Source organism: Microcebus murinus, chromosome 13, assembly GCF_040939455.1.
Source record: "Microcebus murinus isolate Inina chromosome 13, M.murinus_Inina_mat1.0, whole genome shotgun sequence".
NCBI lineage: Eukaryota > Metazoa > Chordata > Mammalia > Primates > Cheirogaleidae > Microcebus > Microcebus murinus.
Window position 1 is genome coordinate 15693117 of NC_134116.1, and position 21349 is coordinate 15714465.

General features: G+C 33.9%; 1 protein-coding gene across 1 annotated transcript in view; it reads right to left on the minus strand.

The window, feature by feature from the left end:
- The window catches only part of ITGBL1 (integrin subunit beta like 1), a 221181-nt gene that overhangs the window by 17892 nt on the left and 181940 nt on the right, over positions 1-21349 (minus strand). The gene's annotated exons all lie outside the window — the stretch shown is intronic.

Consider the following 21349-nt stretch of genomic DNA (forward strand, 5'->3'; position numbering starts at 1 on the left):
GGCCAAGTAACTTTCCACATGAACCAGCTAGTAAGGAATAGATTCAAACTTTCTATCCATCCCATTAACTTTAAAGTTTGCACACATAAACATTAAACCATGTTGCATCTTAATATACTCGTACTGCAGCATCAGGAGCCGATATGAGAAATCAAATTTCTTTGTATGAGGGTTTGGTACTGGTTTGCCAGAAATTCGGTTGGGTGACAGTACTCCGAGACATCTGTTACTCTCTGTCATTAGCCCAATCATCATAATTACACACCCACTGAAATGATCACAAGACGCTTCAGGGCTGACCCTGCAATGTTGTTAGTCATTCTGTTGCTGAGCTTGTATCTTGTTAAGGAAATTCTGAGTTGGTAGATGATGGAGGAAAGAAAAATTAGTATTTAGGATGATATAATTTCAGAGCTGTAATTACAGATAATCTAACGCAATGACTCATAATCTTTTCTGGCAGAAGTGGTGAGGTCACAGTCCCTTCGAGAGGCTGGTGGAAGATATGGCAATACATAGTGTTGCTCTGGCTGCCCGTCAATAAATCTCTCTTTCTACTTGGAGGTATTCCCAAGTTCAGCAGGAGGCAGGGCGGTACCCCCCAACCACCACCAATGAAGTTCCCTCTTCCTATGCCCTGGAGGCCAGACAGGGGATACACCAGACGCTCTCGGTCAAGGCTTTGATGCTGAGGGTGAAAGCAAAGGCACAGGGCCTGTGGCAGAGTGGCAAGTGCCACAGCACAGCAGTGAGTGTCCAGGGGCAGTGGAGCTGAGCCCACAGCAGCTGGCATTCAGAGGTGACGGCAGCGGGAACTGAATCTTGGCAGCGCCTTGCTTCTCCAGGTTGCTGCAGGAGCTGATTGTTCAAAGCTGCATTCTGAGCCCAAACCTTTCTGATAGAATCTTTTCTAACATCCCAGCTAAAGAAGTTGGTCTCTGTTGTTTGCAAACAAGAACCCTAACTGGTAGACCTCAGCTCTCTCCCTAGACAAATATACCAACACATATCTTTTTTTTTTTTTTGTAAAATGTCAGGAAGATCTATGACTTTCTTCAATTTATTTAATAGATGAGGAAACTCAAGCATACTGGGGCTAAATGATTTGCCAGATAACTATATATTAGCAGTGCTGGTGTTAGAAACTTGATTCTCTGAGCTCTAGCCACCATATGATGTATATAAACACTCACCCGCTTCATAGGTGGATGTGCGAATAATTCCACTAATGTAGACTGAGGGAAGAAAAAGACAAACTATAGGACCATCAGCAGTACGGTCCAGTATGGTTAACTATTCCTTCATGGACAGACATGGGAAACTACAGTAATCAACTGCATTATTCCGAAAAGGTAAGCACTCCCAGTTAAGTTTCAGGTTGTACGTATTTATGGTCATTATCACAAGTCACTACCAACTTCATTTCAGTCACCACTATATACCTGCAAGATAAATTTCCAAACTTTCTTCAAAGTCCAAAGTAAATTTCACCAAATCCATGACACTTTCACCCCTGGACTCACGTACCTTCACAAATACAAAAGAAGTAGCTGTACTCCGTATGTGTCCTCATGATGTTTTGAATCAATGTTTATCAAATGGATGTATTGAAACAATAATCATCTGTAAATAGTTTAGTAATATGCATACAACGTAAGAGCTTTAATGGTAGAATGTGAATTTGAAATGGAGTATCTCTCTCAGAACCCAGATTCATTTTCAATTGCCTGAAGACCTCCATTTGTGTTTCCCACAGTTAGATCAATTAAATATGTTCCACAGCAAATGCATCATCTCTAGTCACAATTATCTGGAAGAATGTCACCATCATCCAATCTGTCACTGAATCTAAAAAAACCTGATAGCATATTTGATTCTTTCCTCTTTTACTCAACTATTCTCCTCCTTTCAATTTGAAATTTCAAAAAATACACTTTCTTAAACCATACATATGATTATGCAATTGTCTTGCATAAATCCTTCCGATGGCCTCATGTGATCTTCAAAGCCAAGATCAAATTCCTCAGCAGAGTTCCCCACACTTGGTCTTGCTCACCTTTCCAACTGTATCTCTAGCGATCACTGTGCACTCATGTCCAGGGACTGTGCTTATGTGCCCTATTTCTTCTCTCTGTTGTGCACTCTGCCACCTTCTCTATAAAACCTTACCCAGTGTTTAACAGCAAGCTCAACTCTAACTTTCCCTCTGAAAACTTCCTTGCTATCTCTATTTGGTAACCTGGGAAAATTGCTCCCTCTCTCTGATCCCATAGCTCTTTGTCCACACCACTTGTAGAGCACAGAATGCACATTTTATAATAGATAAGTAAATGACTGATCCCTATCAAAAATAGTCAGATCTCTCTGGTCCAGACTAATAGTGAGATTTGCTTCTTGGTAGCAGCAAACTAAATTCTCCACTGATGTAACAGAAAGACACTGGCATATAGATGTATTGACTTTTTTCCCAAATGAAATTGAGTCCAAGCTTTTTCCCTTATTTACTAAGTGATATTATTATTTCAAGGATTGTTTTAATGATTTGAAGTTATAACTGTGGTTTCTCAAATGACTATCAAATTAATAATCTCATAAATAAGAAAGAAGGATAATGGAAGTCTGCATTTCTAGCACTTGCTATTTTATGCAACATATTTAAAGAAAAATCTAAAAAAGTGATACCCAAAGAAATAAAAATAAAGCAAGTAATTTGTAAGAAGACAATTCAGGAGCAGAAAGGAAAGAGGATAGAAATAACTGTGTGAGAAGAAATTAATTCAGTCATTATCATCAATATCACCCAACCAAAACTTATCTGGGAAATTTACTCTGTCCTAAGTCTGCCTACTCCTATTAAATTTTAATGAAGTAGATAATCTTTAGACATATACACAAATCAGTCCAATAATATTACTTTATAAATGACTGCAATCCCTATAAATAATATTTTAAGGTTCATTATACACTAGCAAAGAAGAATAATGAACTAAGGCAGATATCTAGCAGGTCAGACCAAAATAGGTTTTACTTAAACATTTCAAATTTGGCATGTAACTTTGTAAAATACAGAAAAACTCTAAGTTAAGACATTGACAAAAAAAGGCCAGTTTCAATACATAAACTCTATCATTAAGATATAAGATTAAGATAAACATCTTCTTTCAAAGATATGCATATGTTTGCCTTAGAGTACTTTTTGTATAAGAACTAGATTAAAATTAAAAAACCCAGATTTGTTCACTATAAAATATTTCTGGTATCAAAGGCAACAAATATTTATTAAGAATATGTTTTGTGGGAAGCACTTGAGTAGATACGAGGGCATACTGCTAAAGAAAAGATATATTAATTCTGTAATTCCTGCTACTCTATAGGATTTATCTCATTTCACTAAATATTAACTACAAATAAACAGGTTGGAAAATAATTATATTACCAATGTTAAACACTTAATTGTTCTGAGCAACATCACTGATATCATAGTTTAAAAATGTACTACTAGTATAAAACTGAAAGGTCAACATACTTTTAAATAATGGTTTTATAAAATGCATAGACAGGTACAATTTCCTAAGATATTTTCTCATTTTAAACTTAGGCCCAACCTTATATATAACTATTTCAAAATCTTAAAGTCATTCATTAAAAAAAGGAAGCTTAACATTTCAGAACGTCGGGCATATTTTTGAACAATATTACACGCATGGATTATTTTATATGTAGAAATAATTTAATGAAATTCTATTCTGGGTTTATCAAATAATAAGGACTTGTATATTTGTCTAAATCCATTCCAGACCTCCCCTATAGATCACAGCATGCTTTCACACTAACAGTAGACTGCCTTCAAAAACTATCTCAACATAATTCACGAAAAATACATTATCATCTTCTTCTATATATATGGGTGGCATATGGGAGAGATTAAACTTCAAGGTAGTTAAAAGGAGAAGCAGGAGAAGGAGGAGGAGGAGGAAAAGAAGGTTTAGCTAGAACTACCTCATTCTAATAGGAGAAAGCCGTGGTGGTTGTGGTTGGGACAGTAACACAGGAACTGTGCAAAACTTAGATGAGGAAAAGAAAAGGAAAGCACCTTGTGTTGCAAGAGTACAGCCGCAAAGTTTAATTCAAAGCAAACTTCTCAGAAAGAGTTATCTGTTGTCCTCTTAATTCCATTCTCATCTCAACCCACCTCAATCATCCTGAAACAAAGCTACTTAACAAGTACTGGCTTAGCAAGGTCTCCATCGATCCAAATCCAGTGGCCAATTTTCTGAACCACCTTATAATAGACTCATGGAAGGTTTCAAGAGTTGACTTTCCTTTTTTATTTTTAGAAATACTTTCTTCTATTAGCTATTGTTAGATTACCGTACTTACTGTTTCTTCCTTATACAAATATCTAAAATTAGACTGAACAAAGGCTCAGCCCTCTAACTTCTTTCCTTTATATTTCCCTAAATCTTATGCAGTCCCATGGATTCAAAAACTACATGATGAAGACTTTAAAATACACCATTGGCCTCGCTCTATCCTCTAAAAACATAATGCTCTATAAAATTGCTTAAATAATAATTGATAGGTATATATAATAATTCATTTAAACAATATCCAACATCATGTTTAACAGGGAGGGATCTAAGTCAGAGATGAAAGATGCTTATAATAACAATTGTTATATTTTAAGTGTGACTTACTAAAAATTAGGTAAGGAAACAAAGAGCTAATATTATTATTAGCAGCTGGTATGATTTTATACCCAAGACAAAAAAAAATTGGAAATGACAATTTTTAAAGTAATGACATTTTGGCAAGGTGTTTGGTGACAAAATTAACATACAAAAATGAATAACTTTATATGTACCAAGAGTAACCAAATCTTAAAAATGGAAAATTGCTTCACGTACAATATCAGCAACATAACACAAATGAACTTATACTGCCTTGCACTATAATGTCACTTTGAAGGCTTAAGACAAGACTTATAAAGACAAGACTTATAAGACAAGACTTATATTTTTAAAAGGATATACTTTCTTATTGAATAAAAGAAATTGTATGATTTTTTCCTGAATTACTATGTTAAGTAAATATAGTACCAATTGAAATCTCACTGAATGTTTTCAAATTGATAAAATGATTCTCAAGTTTATTGAAAACAACAAGTATGGTAACATTAAGAAATACTATGAAAACAGAGTGTGTGTGTGTTCATGAGCTCCTGTGTGAGTGTATGAGGAGGGCCAGTGGAGGTATGTCATCAGATAAAGGTGAACCATATAAAATGTCTCTTTTTGTAAGTCAAAATGGTCATCACCAATTTTATATATAACTCAATCAAATAAAATGTCCTTTAACTATAATAAATAAAGTATGTTACTAGTGAAAAAAGAAGGAAAGAAAGAGGAAGAGAGAAAAAATATTAAAGAAAATGTATGAGCATAATTAATGACAGTGATTGGTTGGTGGTGTGAAAATTTTAAAACCTTCTCTTTAAGATTAGTAGTAAGAGAAAGATAACTTTTATTAGTTCTATTCAACATTGCACTAGATCTCCCTGTCAGTGGAATATGGTAAGAAAATAAAATGACATTAAGAATGAAAGGAAGAAACAAACAGTATTTCTTCACAGAAAAGTGTGCAGATAGAAAATGAAAACAACTACTAAAAAGTAATCTGGATTATTAAGAGAGTATATTAGTTGCCATATACCAAATGTACATACAAAAATAAAGTGCATATCTATATGCCAGTACTAAACAAAAAATAAGCAGATTTAAATAAGTAGAGATAGTGTATATTTATTACTCAATATTATTGAAATACCAAATATCTCCAAATTGATTTATAGCTTCCATGCAATCACAATCAATATCCCAGCAGGTTTTTGTAAAAATTAAAAGCTTTTCTAATATTCATATAGAAATGAGAAGTGCCAATAACCAAAATACTTATGAACAAGTAGAAGATAGAAACACCTTTTCTAAAAGATATCAAGAATTATTAAAAAGAAGCAGTAATTTTAAAAGTTGGGTTTTGGCGGAAGGAGAGACCAAGTGGAACAAACAGAGAATCCCCAAACAAACCCTAGCATATGCGAACATTTGATTTGGACAAGGTGGCAATACAGAGCAGTAAAGGGTATGTGACCTTTCACACAAATGGTGCTTGAAGAAATAAACAATAGAAGAAAATTTTAACAATTTGAATTATAATTAGGAGCTTAAGTTCAATATTTAATTATATTAAATAATAAGAAAGTGAAAAGGTGAGCCACAGAATAAGAGATGATATTAGCAACACATATATCTGATAACTGTCTCATATCCAAAATGTGTAAGGATTCTAACAACAACAGCAAAACATACAATCCATTAAAGACATGGGTGAGAGATCTGAACGGGCACTTTAGTAAGTGGGAAATTGATAAGGGCAATAAACTTATAAAAAGATGTTCCTTCTCTTATTCATATGAAAAATACAAGCTAAAACCAAAATGAGATTCTATGCCAACCAACCAGATTAGCAAACATTAAAAAAAAAAAAGACTATAATAAGCATTGGCAATGGTTTGGAACTATAAGACATGACTTATACAACAGGTGGAAGTATAAATAGGTAGAGTATTTTTTAGAGGGTTATTTGGCATTATCTATTAAAGTTGATATGAATAATCTAAGAACCAGCGATCCAATTCTTGGTTATGTTCCCTAGAGACCAGCGTACAAGTGTGCACCAGGAGATGTTCCAGAACAATCATAGCAACATTATTCCTAACGGCCCCAAAGGAGAAATGTACCAAATATTTATAAATTACAAATTATTTATAAGTTATATTCTTAAATGAAATACTACAGCAATTAAGATGAAAGAGTCACAAATACATGCAATGTCATGCCTGAATCTTAAGAACATAATGGAGAGTGCAAGAAGTCAGTCACAAAATAATACATACTCTTTGATAGTATAATTCCAAAACAGGCAAGTGTAAACAGCATAGTGCCTAGGGATATATATTATTATAAAACTTAGGTGGAAAACTTTGAAGAAAGGCGGAGAGGTGATTACCATGAAAGTGAAAGTGGTTATCTTTCAGTGGAGGGAGTGGGCTGCCTTTGGAGTAGTGAGAAGGGAGCTACTGGGATTCTGGCATTATTCTATTTTTGGACCTGGGAGTGTGATTACTTTATAATGATTCATCATAATGCTATAAATTAATATGTTATATACTTTTCTGGGCAGAACAGATTATTCAAAAATTTAGTTTGATATGATTGGTGAGCCATGTTGCAGAAATAATCAGTCCCTTTATATAATCTCCCTACAACTAAACATATTTCCAGTAGATTCAACATTTAAATGTAAAAGTTTAAGTCATAAAATACTAGACAGAAATGTAGGTTTGAGTTTTCATAACCCTTGGGTACAAAAGAATATTCTAAACATGACACCAAAACAGAAACATAAAAAAATAATAAATTTGACCATAAAATATTCAATATTCAACAAGTAACATAAACAAGACTAAAATATAAACAATAAATGAGGACAAATATTTGTAAAAATAAGACAGACACTAAGTAAAGACCACCTATAGGTATGAGATCAAATAAAAATAACTAATAATAAACACTCAGAAGAAAAACAGACCACAGACAAAAATGGGTCATTTACAATGAAAGTAATACACATTGATCATTGTCAACAGTAAATTATTTATATCTTTTAGTAAATTTCATGGAGATTAACCACAAACTTAAATAACTATACTTTTTTGGTCAAGTTACTATGTTCATTAAAATACTTGAAATTTCTATAATCTTTAAGTAAAATTTACTCTTTTACTAAAATTTACTTTGATGTGCCTGGAAGAAACTTTCATTCATGGTGTGTTGCATTTTACTCACAAGATGCTGCAAAGTATATGTAAACAAAATAACATTATTTTAATACTAGCAAGAGAAAATAGAGCTTGCATTCTACTTATAGGATAACTCAGTACAACTAAATTATGAAATGAAATGAAAAAGAATAAATTGAGACATTTATGAGATGTAGATTGTCTCAATTGCCTTTTTACAGATCAAAAGATAAAAACTTTAGTGGTTCCATCTATTTTCTTCCTCATTAACTGCTGGAGTACAGTTATGGTAGAAATAATCAGTTAATTATTTCACAAAATTGGGGACTGTTAGAAGTAGAAAAGTCATGAAGAAGGACCAAGTCCAATGAGCCCCACCATTTACAGATGTGGAAAATGACCCATTGAGTGAGATAATAGGTGACTTCCTAAAAACTACACAGTGATCAACACGTATGCAGGTCACATCTCAAGGTCACAGAACAAGGGAGGAAATGGAACGGTCGTCTCACTCCTCACCATTCATGTAGCTATTGTTTGTCTTTTTTAATAGTTAGGAATTTTTGGGTGAATCTTTCTTAATGGAAATGGAGAGATATCGGAAAGCCTTATGGAAAGGTGTTAATCTCTGGTCGAGGTTCATTTTCTAAAACTAGGGTATAAGGTTAACCATGTGGAATTATGAAGCTGACAGCATTTGTTTCTCAGGCTATATATAATCTTTTGTCCTCTTTTTCTCCTTCTCTTCCTTCTTTCCCTCCTACTCCTCTTCTTGATCCTCTACTCTTTCCCTTGCCTCTCCAACCGTTCTCCCCCAACTCTCTCTCTCTCTCTCTCTCTCTCTCTCTCTCTCTCACACACACACACACACACACACACACACTCTACCTTCACTCCCTCCCTCTTTTTGGCAAGTATTACTTTTCTTCTTGATTCTTCTTTTTGCAAAATAGTAACCATGAAAAATATCTCCAGCTTTAGACGTTGACTTCCCTTTCTCTTACTTTATTTCAGCTTCTCTCTTTAAGGTCTCATTTCCCCTTCAAACCAGCAGTGACTAATGACTGGATGCTAGAGGTGAAGCTGGAGAGGACAGACACTGCTGCCCCCCAACTGCATGGATTAACAGGACTGAGTCCTTGGATAACTAATTCAGTAAACTCAGTTGAATCTTCTCTTCTCCATTACCGCCAGTAATGTGGTTGTGCATTTGTGAAAGAGTGAAAGTCTGGAAGTTTCAGACACCGCAGGGTGGATGCATGGACCTGAACTGTCACTGTTCAAGACTGAAATCATCTCCAGAACCCATAACTGAATATGCTACACACACACACACACACACACACACACACACACACACACACACACACACACACAGGCTTACATCGTTTCTACCCTATATGCTCATGTTTGAGGTGTTTGGCTAGAGGATATTAACCTCCTTCATATTATACCATGTAGATAATACATACATGTTAGTGCTCAAGAATAGGTTCAGCAGGGCTCACGATCTTGAATACCCACATTACTTTTATCAGTCCCTCAGTAATTAACTCAACAGACACATTTTGAATATAAATGCGGGTTAAGTCTTGTGATAGATATTGAGATACAAAATTAAGAAGGACATTTAAACATGGGGAAACAAAGGTAAAATGCCTGAGCACCCACAACCTGCAGGGTTAGAGAAGGTTTCCGGGAAAGTTAATGTGGGTTTGAGTCTTAAAGTGTCTGTTTCCAATGTTAGACAAGGAAATAAATTTTATGGCACAGACACAATTAAAAACACAGGCTCTGACTTTAAATAGAGCTGGATTTTAATTTTGGCATATCCGCAACTAAATGTGATTCCTTGGATGAATAAGTTAAAGCTCATTCATTGTGGTTGCATTATGGGAATAAAAATAATACCAGTAACATAGGATTATTATAATTTTGTAATGCGTACAAAATGCATAGTCCAGGGCCTGCATATAGTAAATGTTCAATAAATATTTTATATTATTATTATATTTTATAATAAAACATGTTGGGAAGCTTGGATTTTAATTATTCACATAAAATTTGTTCACTTCTGTCTCAACCCATTTTTTTATAAAAAACAAAAAAATAAATGTATTTCCTGATCTAGAATGAGATTATTAAAGAAGAGCACTGTATCATCAAATGCAACTGCCAGCATGGTAACAGTGGGCACGATCTCTATAATCTTATCATTTTTCACTTTAAAAAATGGTAAAAACCACACTTGCAGTACATGCTCAATAGTTGGGGAGTAATTAGAGGCTCGCATAAAACAGAAAATAGATTAGCATTTTACTAACATAGTCCTCCTTTGCCTAAAATAATAGGTTTGCCATAGCAACCTGATTGCACTAGAAAAAGTGCCTGCCAAATGCATCCTAAGTTCTCTTGAAATTTCTATGAGAAGGAATTAAACACTTGAGAACTATAATATTTTACGCCATTTCATCTAAGTACAAATATTTTTCTGAGAATAAAGTAATCTTCCTTCAGACATTAGAAAGTGCAGAGGCACCTTTATCCTCCATTTCCAAATAGGCAATAAAACTTCATATAATTCAAGCCACATTGATGTTACAGATCAATTGATAGCCAAGAAAAAGTTGCTCATGACTTCAAAATACTGATAAATGTCAATCCTCTATGTGTGCCTTCTTAGTACATAGATATGAAAGTAATCAATCATGGGCTATGTGAAGAACTGAGACATTAAAGCAAATGCTGCACTGAAGTAATTCTCTATGGTCTGCTCTAGAGTATCTAAAATTGAAAATGGAAAGGAAGCACTGAGTCTCACTCATCACTAAAGGCTTTCCAAGGCATGGAACAAAACATGACAACGGAGGTCATTTAATCCCCTACATCAGATTATCTCATGATTTCAACCTTAAGATAGTTTCTAAAATAACATCTAAAAGTATTCAAGATTCTTTTTTTTCCCCTAACAAAATTTCTATAAACTAGGTAGTAATATCATACTCATGTATAAATGTAACTCAGAAACTAAGTGACAAGTCCAAGGTTAGAAAGTGAATTATAGGAAATGTAGAGCTTAAATAATTAGCCAATGTAGCCCACTATGAAGCAGCCGATATGAATTAGAATAAGCATTTCTTTTTTCCCAGCTGGTACAACCCATTGATCGGCCATCGGGTTTGTGCACACATAAATCCTACCAAATCTTGGCTTATCTTTGATATTGACTTTATGACCTGATTCCATTCCAGGTCATAAATAAACACATACAACTGTAATTCACCATAAAAACATTGTATGGGAAAAATGCCAAAGGACAGACACAGGCAATAAATGCCATTCGCCAGTGAAAGATAACACTGTGATTGATATAATCAGATAAACATTCCTACAGAAAGTGTTTCTTGAAGATTGCTCTATTTGAGCAAAGTGGAGTAGAATGGAAATAGGCCCTCATCACTTTGAAATTTTTTGTTTTTGACACTTCAAAAATTAAAAAGTATGAGTGAATGTATCACTTCCTTAATACATATTTCAGGAGTGCTAATTAATCTGTTTTGAAATAAGTGTGGATTTTCTCCTAAATCAGGGATAATTATCAAATATATTTTACAAGTTGAACATCAAAATCCATTGAAAAATACATAATATACTTTACATCAGAAACAGATTAGTCTTTTAAAATTAAGGGAAAATTCACCATAAAGCAATATTTTCTACTGGTAACATTTTCTGCTAGTCATGTTTCTGACTCTACCAACATTAATTTCCCCAAGTCACAAAACATTAGAAATAACATTGCTCATATATGAGTTTATACATAGATAAGAATGTATGTGTATATGTACATGTGAATTTGAGGGTGACTGAATTTCATGTGAGCAACTTATCCTCATACAGTTCATTTAAAAAATCTCTTTGTACTATTCTTAAGTCTTCTAAGTTTGAAATTATTTATCACCTTAAATATATATAAGTAAAACTCTATACATAATTTATGTAGCTAAATGGTATTTTTAAAAATAAAGTCATATCAATAATTACATATATGCCTACCTACACATTTTACATCCAATTTTGAAAAACATATTTTAGTGTCATATTCAGGATTTAAGCAATTTTGTCTATAAAGTTGTGTCAAACATATGCAGAAATTGGGAATTGTGCAGCCCCAAATGCCAGAAACCCATTAAAAGCTTAAAGTTTAAGGTTATACCTTTACCTTTTCCATTTTACAGCACAGTTAGCACAATCAGGATTAATAGGTAAAAGTTACAGGGAAGCCGAGTTTAATGTACTGTAATAAATAGCATTCTACTCATCAGAGTAGTCCAGAATAAAATGGACTGTCATGGTAGGGAGTAGGTTTCCCATCACTGAAAGAATTGAAGCCAAGAAGTTAGTATTGCCCAAGGGTTGAGTTTGTACTCTGGAGTCAGAAAAACCTAAGAGAGAATTTCATATCTATCACTTATAAGCTCTGCAATCTTGGAAAATAGCTAAACATTCCTATTTCAAAAAATTCAAAATTGGGAGTACCTACTTAATAACTACCTTTAAAGAGGTTGACAAAAAATCTAGTTTTCAAATACCAAGGTTTGAATTTCCTGAACACCACTGTGATACTAGTTTGTGGCATAGTAATGGAACAGTTTAAAAAATTCAAGAAATACATAACATAAAGAATAAAAGGTTCCCATGAATTGACCTGTATATATTCTACATTTTTATATAGTTGGAAGTAGCATATGTTTTTTTTGCACCTAATATGTTTCTCATTCTAATATGAACTTTCACTTTTTCCCCCCACGGTCAACAGTATGTTTCATATAACTTACAGTTTCTACATTAAGTAATGCTATTATTTAAAGGAAACTTATATTGACATTATTTCTCAACAAATTCCTATTATAACTTAAAGTCCTATTGTGATTTTGTCTCTACCTTTAGAAACAATTTTTAGGATAGCTAAAATCCAACACTTAAGATTAAGTAAAAGGCTCCTAAGGTGCCAGGATTTAAGTGGCCAAGATATTAGAAAAAAAGGGACCACAGAAAAGTTAGTTCTACCTTTGATGCAAATAATCCTCTTAATGAATTCGTCAATTCTGAAACTATTTGGGGCAAGAGCTTGAAATGCCAAGCAGAAAACAATATCTAAAAGAAGAATGATCTAAGCAGAACTTATCACCATATCTAATCAACATTATACAGAAATCATAGCTACTTTCCCTAAGGCAAGATAAAGAAATAAAAATAGTAAAGAAAGGAAGAAACAGCACTGTCACTATTCATGTATGACATGATTATGTAGGTAGAAGATACAAAAGAAGCTACATACACACTACTAAAATTAATAAGTAAATATAGTAAGGTCACGATTTATTACAGAGTAACATTATAGTGCAGTGGGGAAAGTTGATTTTTCAATAAATGATCCTGGATCAACCATATATCCCAGTAGAATTTTAAAAGCATTTTAAACCTTACCTTACATTATAGACACACATTAAAAATAAGCATAAACAAGATTTAAGAAAAGAAACAAAGTATAAATATATTTTCAAAGGTTATTGCTATCCTTTAACAATTCTTGTGACAAAGACCTCTCAGGTTACCTGTAATTAATTTGATTCAGGATCCCCAAAACTATTAAATAATAAATTTGGGGTGTTGTTTACCATGGAAGTCTCATATATTATGTCAATGTAACCCCACTGGGGCACAACTGACTGACTGAATGATATTATCATATCTGACCCTTCATCACTTTATATTAGGTAACTAGAAATGGTAAGCTCTAAATTCTCCATTCTCCTGAAAATATTGCCTGGAGTTTAATTACAAATGTGACATCAAAATCTGCTCTGTTAGTCCTCTTATTTCCAGAGCCTTTGTATTTTACCAATAACCTTCTTTATTTAGAACATCAATTTGGTAAAGATCTCCTATCTATCACACTACCAATTTCTTGTTCATGTGGTTAATTTTTGATACAACACTGACACTCAACCTGCATGGACTTCTTATCCACTGACCTCCTCAAGTGCATTTGGAAATTACGAAGACAATAAATCTGCTGTTTCTCAAGAGAAAGAGAAAACATTTCTTAAATAGCATGTCCCCTTTTTCTTCACTTAAGGCCACCTGGAACATGGATGTAGTTCAAGTAAGAAAAAGATGTTTTGTTGTTCTTTTTTGTTTGTTTTCTTAACTGTACTTTCAATCATTTGCCAAATAGATTCATAGAAGTTTTAGTGTAAATGCTCATCATATACTAGTAGTAATAGAGATAAATTCCGAAGCACACACATTTGTTTCCTTCCTGGAGATAATTGATAAGAGAATTTAAGTACATAACTAATACCCATGATGCCTTGGTCTGAATCACTATTGCACCTGCTTTTGATTGGGAAAACTCCTATGACAGTCAAGTGGAATATTCTGATTAATTTATTTTACTCTATATTCTCCCTGGCAAGAAAGATATTGCTGATATATCAAAAAGAGAGAGAGAGAAATTTTATCTCAAAATAATTTGGATTTTATATAAATTTCATCTTTGTTATTAGGATTTAACAGGAAAGGGTAGACCAAGTAGAATATACTCAGGCCTCCAGATAAGAAACAGAGGTGACACAAGAGTCCATGGGTGACGTGGGCCAAGCACCATGATGGCAGTTGGAAGCTACATTTTGGTCACAGTTTTTATTATCTTACCTGGAAAAGTTACTTTTGCTTCTCAAAGAATTAGTTTCCTGTTCTCTGTACAAAGATATTGGATCAAGTGATTTCTAAAATGTCTTAGATGTAATCAGTGAATTAGATTCAGAAAGCTACACTGATTGTAACTACGGGTCCTATTTTCTATTAATAGTTAAATGCTCCAAATATGTGTGGTCATGTTGTACAATTGATGGAAGCTATCATGGTATTACTTGCAATTTTTCCCAAAGACTATTACTATGTAATGTAAATATAAAATTCTTACTCATTTATTTAACTTCTACTTAATTATTGAAATTGTTGTCTTTCACCACAAATAGAAAGCAAACTGCTTGTGGTTCACCCTGAACTTATTTTTTTCCTAGAGAAGCTCAGAGAGAGAAATGTTCCCTGCCATTGAAGAATAGTTAAGTGAAGAAATACAGTTCCAAATAGTAGAATTCACTGGAGCCACAAGTGATATAGATCTAGGAAAATATAGATCTTTTCAGACTATACTTCCTATAAAAGCAAAAGAGAGTAGTTAAAAAAGTGATAGAAACAATTCAGACACTGTGAGAAGACATATAAAAAAATTTCTGACTATCTTTTTCACTATTCCAAGATAATTAAAACCTAGCCATCAGAGAAACCAGTTAAATTTCCATAGACATAAACTTATTTACTTGGAAAAACAGAAAGGTGACCAAATAAGTGTGGGTGCTCTACTTTCCTAAGATGGTACCAGATAAGAGGAAACATTCCATTTTAAAAAGAACATCAAAGGGATAATGGTAGAGAAGGAGAAAGAGAGGGAAATATGCTTCCAATTATGGGGAAGAGGAAAGGAGGGAGGGTGTTGGAAGAGAAGGAACAACCAAATGCATGTGATCACCTGCCTATACTGTCAATGATAAGATGTCAGAGAGTAAACGTATTTGAAATGCAGGTCCTTCATACAAGCCCTCACATCTCCCTGACTACAGAAAATGTAAACTAAATTAGTCATTTGCTTGAAATATAACCCAAGCTTACTTTGGTTCCCATTATACTGGAGTTTAACTGTGCTCATATCTCACTCATTTAAATCTTCCATAAAATCAAAGGAGTTAATACGGAAGAAGTAAAACAAAATAAAAAAATTTAAAAACTCATATGTAAATGTTAATTGTTGAAAACATTTATGCCATTGTTTGAAAAGTAATGTCTCCTTTTAAGTAACAGGAAATTGCTGTGAAATGACTTTTGCTTTCACCCGATGGCTATCAAATGAAACAGACTATTCAATCAGTCCAAAAAATAATAGTTAACATCACTCTGCAAAAGCTATTCAGGCAATGAAATGAAAGCAATAAAAGAGAACAAAGAATGGTTAAGCAATGATAAGCTTTATATTATACAAAAAGCAGTGTTGGAGGAGCCCTGATTACTTTTGTCTTAAATCATCTTTGGCTTAAATACATCTGATTGCCTTAGAGTCCAAAAGATGGATTGCTTGCCCATGATGTGTTATGTAATGAGTCACTGCATTAATTCCACTCAGAATTTTAATTTGCAGATTCATTTTTTTTTTCTGTTAGAAAATGACAACTGCTTTGTGGGAATCATCATTAATAAGCATACTAAATGTATTCTCTTCCAAATCTAAGTTTCTTATTTACCTTCCATTTAATTTTTAACTTTATTTTTTGGTGGAGACATGGGCTCTTGAAGGTCAGTTTTTCGTAACTGTCACTTTTTAAAATAGCACTAAAAAATATATATTACAACAAAGTACACAGTATATGGGCTTTATCTTCCAGCAATACAAAGACCAAATAATATATTCTATGTATAATAAGCGATTTGTTTTATTAGTGGGCTTATGGGGAATAATGCAATTCTTTAAGAAATCCAAAAGCAAAAACTATAAGCTGACAGGAGAGTAATACCTCATAAGTTCACATGAAAGAGGTAAGAATTATGTCAACATTTCAAGAAATAAAGGTAGAAAAGATGAACCTGAAACTACCTGAGTAAGCTGAGGACCTTGGAAAGAGGAATACTGAGTCCAAGATCAGAAATATTTCCCTCAAAAAGTAACACAGATCCTCACTGAAAAAAAAAGGTGTCCTGAATTTAAGTTTCAAAATTTTCCAGAGTTTAGGATAAACCATATATAAACTCACAAAGACCAACAAATGCATACACAAGGAAACAAACCACCATGAGTGAAAGTCAGCAAAAACAACATTCTTTTAGCTCTCCTGTGCTTTAGACTGCATACTGTCTAATCGCCCATCTTGTCATCTTTCTGGACTATATTTTTACAGCTATTTAAATATCTATATGTGTTGATCCCAAAACTTAATCATTAATGCATCTGTTTCTATTATCTGTTATTATTTCCTTAGTCCTGTTTTCTTATTTCTTTAATCGAATTTCAAAAATCATATATGAAAATATTACATAGCCTCTGTATGATATTCTTTCCTTCTCCAAATGATACACCTCTTGGTAGCAGATAGAACAGTTTTTCTCAATCCCAGACAATTTTACTCCACTCACTCCCTAGGGAACACCTAGCAGTATCTGAAGACATTTTTAGGCATAGCAATGGGGAGAGAACTGCTACTGGTATCTAATGAGAGGAGGCCAGGGTTGCCGCTAAACATCCTACAATGCACAGAACAGTCCACACAACAAATAGTTACCAGGCCCAAAATGTGAATAGTGCTGCTACTGAGAACCCCTGGGATGAATGAGGGCAGATCACCTAAATTATATAATCAGTGATTGAACCCCTCTGAGGCTGAGTTCCATTTATCTCTTGCTTACTTCTCCTCCCCTTGCCCAGAGGTCCAAATACGCACTGGTATCTGCACTCATACACACACATACATACATAGGCACACATGCATGCTCACTTGCAAATTACCTCACCAAAATATACTCTTCGTTCTTTAAGTGTGATCATTTTTATCTCCTCCAAGAAGTGCTGCCACTCTCTAAACCCCTGTACTCAAGCACCACTTTAAGGCTGGATTAGGCATCATTATAATGTTTAAGATAGAAACTTGTTAGTCCTTTAGTCTAACAAAAATATTTGTTGATCTAAACTGTGCTCAATGTGTCAAAGTCTGTTTTAGTTTTTTTTTTAATGTAAGCTGCTCACTTGTATCTCACATTAAAATTTACACAGGTCATTAGCACTTTTATGCCATTACCTGAGACTCCCATCCACTATATAGTTTTTAATTTATACTCCTATTATCCCCTATTTTAAAATAATAACTTCTCTGATTGTTTAAATAAAATATTTTAATATAAAATATGTAAAGCATATATACATAAACCCATGTACATACACTAAAATTATTGAGTGCTTTTTTCTTTTAAATTATGATTTAATAGATTTTTAAAAATATTATGAAAGCAATATATAAGTAATATTAAAGCAATACAAGAGCACTGTAAATTAAAAAAAATACATAAATAGAAGGCAGAAAATTCCCCATTAAATTCAGCTTCAGGGAGAAATACTGGTAATGTTTCAATTAATTTTCTTGCAGTATTTAACTATACCTATTTTTACAGATACAAGTAAAAATGCAACATAGTATTATCTAAAATCATAAAATAAGTATTATAGTTAGGAGCATTTTGAAAATAATTTATTTTAATTAAGATAATTCTTCCAGTAGCCCTTTTCATGATCCAAGCTGTGGTTGGACTTAATCCCAAAATATGGGATTGTTTCTTAGTAGGAGCATATCTATCTGGTGCCAGCCAAAACCTCTGTACTCATTTGAACCCTTCCTGCTGACAGAATTTCAAGTGTGGATTAACTTACTTTAAGCTTGACTAATTGGCCTTTCTTTCCCAGTGGAGAGAAAATGTTGATGTAGTCACTTAAGTCAGTAAGCAAAACATCTCTAGGATAAAAAAAAAAAAAAAAATTCAGCTTTCTACAGCAGTCTTTTAAAATTGCCCATGAATGCTCACCAATGGGCTTCTTTGTCTTGTGTGCTACCAAGGGACAGGAAGAGCTATGAGGGCCAGGTGACCCCTGCTCTCTGCCCTTCCATCAGGACTGCTCTAATGCGAGATTATGTAAGAGAGGACAATTTGTTCTCTGCCTCATTATTGGTAGAGACAGTCATTAATATTCATTCATGTGGGCACCATTCTAGGCATTGTACAGAACAGAGAGAGAGAGAGAGTGTCCAAAATCTAAATCAAGCAGATGAGTCTATGAAAATTGATGGGCCCAAGAGAGAGAACATCACCCTCCAATATGAATCCAATTTCAACAAGAAGAAAACCCATCTCAAAATTTTTTCTAACTGTAAAAGAAGCACAAAACACTGTTACAATTTGGGCAGATGTAGCCCACATGTAAGGGGAGTCAAATGTAATAAAATAAATCCAAATGAAAAAAGGGATCCATATAATATACAGAATGGGGCTAAGAATGTATCAAAAGATTTTTTTAATGTTTGACAGGCAAGTGAGGAGGCAGATGGAATTAAACCCTCAGTATATGTGTTACCATCAGACGATTTACCTAGGGCTAGTATATGATCAGTTCAGCAGAGAGGGAATATGTTTGATAAAAACATAAAACAATGAAGTTAAATGAAATATTAACAATAAGTCATTTTATTAAGAAGTAAGATGATATAAGCGGTGCTAGCTCACTGTCATTTCTTAAAATTGAGTAACATTCCTTTGTAAATATATACCAAATTTTAATTATCCACTCATGAATTGACGGGCACTTGGGTTGTTTCCACATCCTTGCAATAGTGAATTGTGCTGCCATAAACATTCAGGTGCAGATGTCCTTATTATAGAATGTTTCATGCTCTTTTGGGTAGATGCCTAATAATGCTATTGCTGTATTGAATCGTATTTCTATTTTTAGCTGTTTGAGGTATCTCCAAATTCTTTTCCACAAAGGTTGCACTAATTTGCAGTCCAACCAGCAGTGTAAGAGTGTTCCTGTCTCTCCACATACTCACCAGCATTTGTTATTTTGGGATTTTTTGATAGAGGCCAATCTCACTGGGGTTAGGTGATATCTCATTGTGGTTTTGATTTTCATTTCTCTAATAATTAGTGACGTTGAGCATTTTTTTACATGTTTGCTGGCCATTATTCTGTCTTCTTTGACAGCGAGCTAGCAACACTTATATTATCCTGGATTGAGATTGAGTCCATTATCCGAAGTGAGGTGACACAAGATCGGAAGAATGGGCTCCACATGTACTCACCATCAAATTGCTACTGACTAATTAACACTATGGTACTCAAATGGTGGTGGTGTTTACCAGGGATTTGGGGGTTGGGGGGTAGACCCACATCTGAGGGATGCGGTGAGAATTTTGGAGGGGAGGGCATACCTCTAACCCTTGTTGGGGAGAAGCAAAAATATAAAATGCAACCAAAATGTTTATACTCTCATATTTTCTTGAAATAAAAAAATAATAAATAATAAAAATAAATTTTCAAAAAGAAGCAAGATGATGAATTTCTGTGCAACTTGAATTTAAAAGTGATGATATACTGGGATAAGCATAATAAAAATAGTTCCTTGACTTAATACAGCAAAACATGTATCAATTATATTCATATTCAAATTTAAAACACAACACTCACTATATATCAGCTTCATTATGTTTAAGGCCATGTCAAGTCATTTTCCTTTCTGCATTTGGGCTAGTCTTCCATACATATAGCCAATACTGGAAACATAGTCTAATCAACTTTAGCAACACTATTTGAGCTAAAGTAGATCCTGAATGTATATTTAAGATGTATTTTATTGACTAAAAGAGAAAGAATAAGGAGGACATGAAAAATAGATTAGACTTAGAATTGCAAAATATGTATTAAAATGCTCTTGAAGACATGTTTAATAAAGCCGAGGGTTAGTTATCCATAAATGAAGAGAAAATATTGCCACCTATTACAAGCAAATTAGAATGAGAGGATTTTGAATAATTTACATTTTTGAAAACATAAGCTGGTGACTTTTACATTTCTCTATGGAAAACACATCATATTCTCTGTATGTTAAGGCTTCCATGGCATGTCTTCTGGGCATTGCCAATTACCACTTGGGGCCAGCATAGCAAGATCCACCAGCGCACAGTCAGCTCAGGTACCACCACGAGGAACACTGATGAGAGGCCGTGACCTCCTGATTTAGCAAGAGAGAAGCAAATGAATGTTGGCAGTAGGAATGCATGTTTTAAATGTAGTTAAAAAAACAAGATCTAGCACCAGCTTCATAGAAAGGGGAAGCGAAAGTTGGGTTTACAGATATAGAAATATTAATTAAGAAGCAGAAGGGAAACTAACTTAAAAATTATCGATGCTTCTTTTCTTATACGCCAGGTTGCTCTCAATTCCAAAACTGTGGTTTCCCTGTATTATCAATGCTTTATTTACATTTGTAGGAATAGGAAAAGAACTACAACAAGGATTTGCATTTTGTGAGGATAAATTATCAACTCATTAATTTGACTAGATTGATCTTGTCTATTGCCTTGCGTTTCGCGACATTCAAATCATGTCTGGCAACTTCTTTTTGCAATATGCCCACTCCTCCCACAGAAGAAAATAGACAGATAAGACAAACCAAACACCCATCCTATGCCATCAATCTAACCTCAATCTAGCAGTGCGCTGAGATTTCAAGGTCAGGGTGCTTTGATGAATTGATCCCCCTCTTTGCCAAGATTCCCACCTCCACGGCACGCTTTGCTTTTAAGCAAGCTGCTATTCCTTGCATCACTT